Consider the following 3,129-nt stretch of genomic DNA (forward strand, 5'->3'; position numbering starts at 1 on the left):
TGCACCATATGAGACACCAGGTGTTTGTCTCTATGAATCAGGCCCAAATAGCAGAGATTTTCCACAAGAGTTCTTATAGGAAGCCGACTTTGATACTGGAATTGATGAGGAAGAGTTCATCAAGGCAGACACTGCTCGAAGACTTGAAATCTAAAGTCAGTCAAAGTAGGAAACTAAGTTGGAGACCCTTGCACAAAAGTACCAAGTAGAGCATAGTTAATGGCGGGGACTGCTTTGGAAACTCGGCAAACATCAAAGGAGCATCAAACATCAAAGTCCACGACCGTGCACAATCTTTTGTTTTGCGCTCATACACTATGCATTTATGAATTACGTAACCAACACCTTTCTATTGGTTAGTTCCTCAGTACGGAGTAAACAACTATTGTGTTTTGTGCACGGTCAAGGCCAAAAAAGAGAACAAAAACCTACAACAACAAAATTTGTCGGATTTCCTAACCATTCTACTCTATTAACCATGAGTAGAACAAGCAAAGCCAGAGACATGCACCATTGTTATGAGAAAGATTTTATGCAGACATGTGCATTGGCAATTCAAAAGGAGACATTTGACTTTGTCAAGGTTCCGTGCATTGTGTTCAGTGGAGAGGATGCCGAAGACTTAGGGGGCATGTAGAGAATTTTTTAAACTATCGATGAGAGGAGTCTGCCAATAACTTGGTATTTTCGAATGGTGAAGCAACGATTTGGTATTCAGCCATGATCATTCGGTGATATCCAACCGGAAACCTTACCTGGCAGGCCAGCTGTTGTCTTGGAGCATTCTGCACAGAGGGCCTGACTTACACTCATTGTCTGAAGATGTTTATTATCTTATGATTGATATGCATGATGATTTGATGCAGTACGGGCAGCCTTAGCAATTGCTGATGATGGAGCTGCAGAAGTAGCTAGGGCTCTCATGGCTGTTGATGGAAATTCAGACAACAAGTTGGAAGAATTCAAGAACCAACGTATGTACTGGTTGCTTAACCAGGGCATTTCATTTGGGTTCAAGAGGCATCCATTTTCCAAAGAATTATTGATGCTTCAAATTATCAAACAGGCTCGTCTTTACAGGTAAACATATATGTTGTAGCTGCAAAAAATGCTTATGATTATGTTAAAGTGCTACTTTCCCACATGTATATCAGTCAGTTTACAACATATACATGTAGTCTGTTCAAGAAGAAGAATGCTGTTTACTATATCTCTTTATGTTCCAGAGATATGCAACCTTTTAAAATATGCACATTAGTCGAACAATGACACAAACTCAACTGAAGTTTCATCAAATATGAGGAAAGACATCTCAGCCAATTTGCATCAGCAATGAATGATTCTTTGCAGTAAGATCTAGTAGATGTACTCCACAATATGAGCATACAAGGTTTGTTACCTTGGCAACACACTGGCCACCTTTGGATTCTATTTTCAAATTTCCCAACGTGACTTATCTGCCTGATCCTGCAAGCATACAAATCTGTTAGGTTGGAGTTTGTGGCCTTGCAAAATGTATTTCCAACTTAAGATTTTGTGGCCTCACTAAGTGTTTTTCTAGCTTGAGATCAGCAAAAATATTGAAATCAGGCTGAAAGGGACTGGAAAGGAGTGAGTTATCATGGAAACCAATTTCTTAATAGTCGTAGGCGTTTCCTGTAGAACTATTAGCCTACCAAGTTTCAATTGTTTACGCTGCAAATTGACCGATATAGTTCTATTTATGTACTTGATGTTATATTGGTTGCGCGTAAGACGCCATCAGTCCTCTCATTTACATATTTTACACATTTTTCAAACTTATATATCTCCGGAACCAATGTAGATATTTCCAAACGGTAAACAGCGTTTTTAATCTTTCCTGGAATTCTATGTGATAAATCCAAGGGATACAAATTTGATCATAGTAGCACTTTAATCACCTAAGAAACTGAGATTTGGAGTGTTTTATGTTCAGGAAAAGAAAAAAATAATGAAAAGATATATATATTGTAGGCCATGTTATTTTCTTTCTTCTCTTTATGGGTGAAAGAAAGCATTGGGTCCTTTATGGCTGGTTAAGATTCTGTTGGGGGTTTACTCAATGGATATATGAGAGAAAATCCAAAGGCCTTTCTTACACTGAATGTGCAAAAGATGAAGAGTCTGTATGTGATCAAATAGTCTGAAGATGGATCCAATCAGCGTGAGGCCGAAGAAACCACGATCTTTTGTTGGGAGCAGTTTATTTTACAGGTGATTTGATACCCATTCCCATGTGAGGGCTAACAGATGTCATTGGGCTATATACAGTATGTGCCGATTTCATTAAGACAATCATCACATTTCCCTTCACAGTAAACTGTGACTAGAATAATAATGCAGTAGGGAAATGACCTATTATTCACAGCAGTGGTTTTAGTGTGTGCACAGGTTTTGAGCGAGGTCCACGTTAACACGTACTTCCAGTGTTATACCATTTGAAGGATATTTTTAATAAAGGGGTAGTAGATGCGACTCATGCTGCACAATAATTGCAAATTAACTTTTATATCATATGCAAATGCAAAGCAACATTGGAAGTCACTCAGTGCATTTTCCGCAAACAACCCTTTACGAATGTTACTGATTTTAGCAGACCCTTGGTGATCGTCATGATCATTAATGTTATGACAACCGAATTTCACCCATAACAGAAAGAAAGTGTGATGCCCTTTTCCATTTCGTTTTAAAAAAAGTGGCTTGTGGTAATTTGTATTGCTTCTCTACTTTATGCTAGGTGTATGAGGGTTCCTTTGAAGGTTGTACTCTGGCACACATTCTCTCATTTATTACTGATTGATCTCTATTTGTTTTTATGAATTTGATGGAGGGAGAAGACCATGGTCCTCCACATGCAGCTTGCACCTTTATCTTCCTAGAGGCATTGAAGATCAAGCTGTGTTTACAGCTCTGATGTTGAGTTCACTGAATAATAGTTGTCGCTTCGGAAAAATATAACACCATTAGTTACATACAAATCTAAAACTTCTACCCAAAAATGACAAGAATTATGTTGTTGGTTCCCTTTTCAAAGACGGCGTTCATGTTTTTTAAAATGATAGTAGCGGTGATTTACATACAACAAATGTTGCCTGATGATGTTGACAA

The sequence above is a fragment of the Montipora capricornis genome, chromosome 13, assembly GCF_036669925.1.
Source record: "Montipora capricornis isolate CH-2021 chromosome 13, ASM3666992v2, whole genome shotgun sequence".
Taxonomy (NCBI): domain Eukaryota; kingdom Metazoa; phylum Cnidaria; class Anthozoa; order Scleractinia; family Acroporidae; genus Montipora; species Montipora capricornis.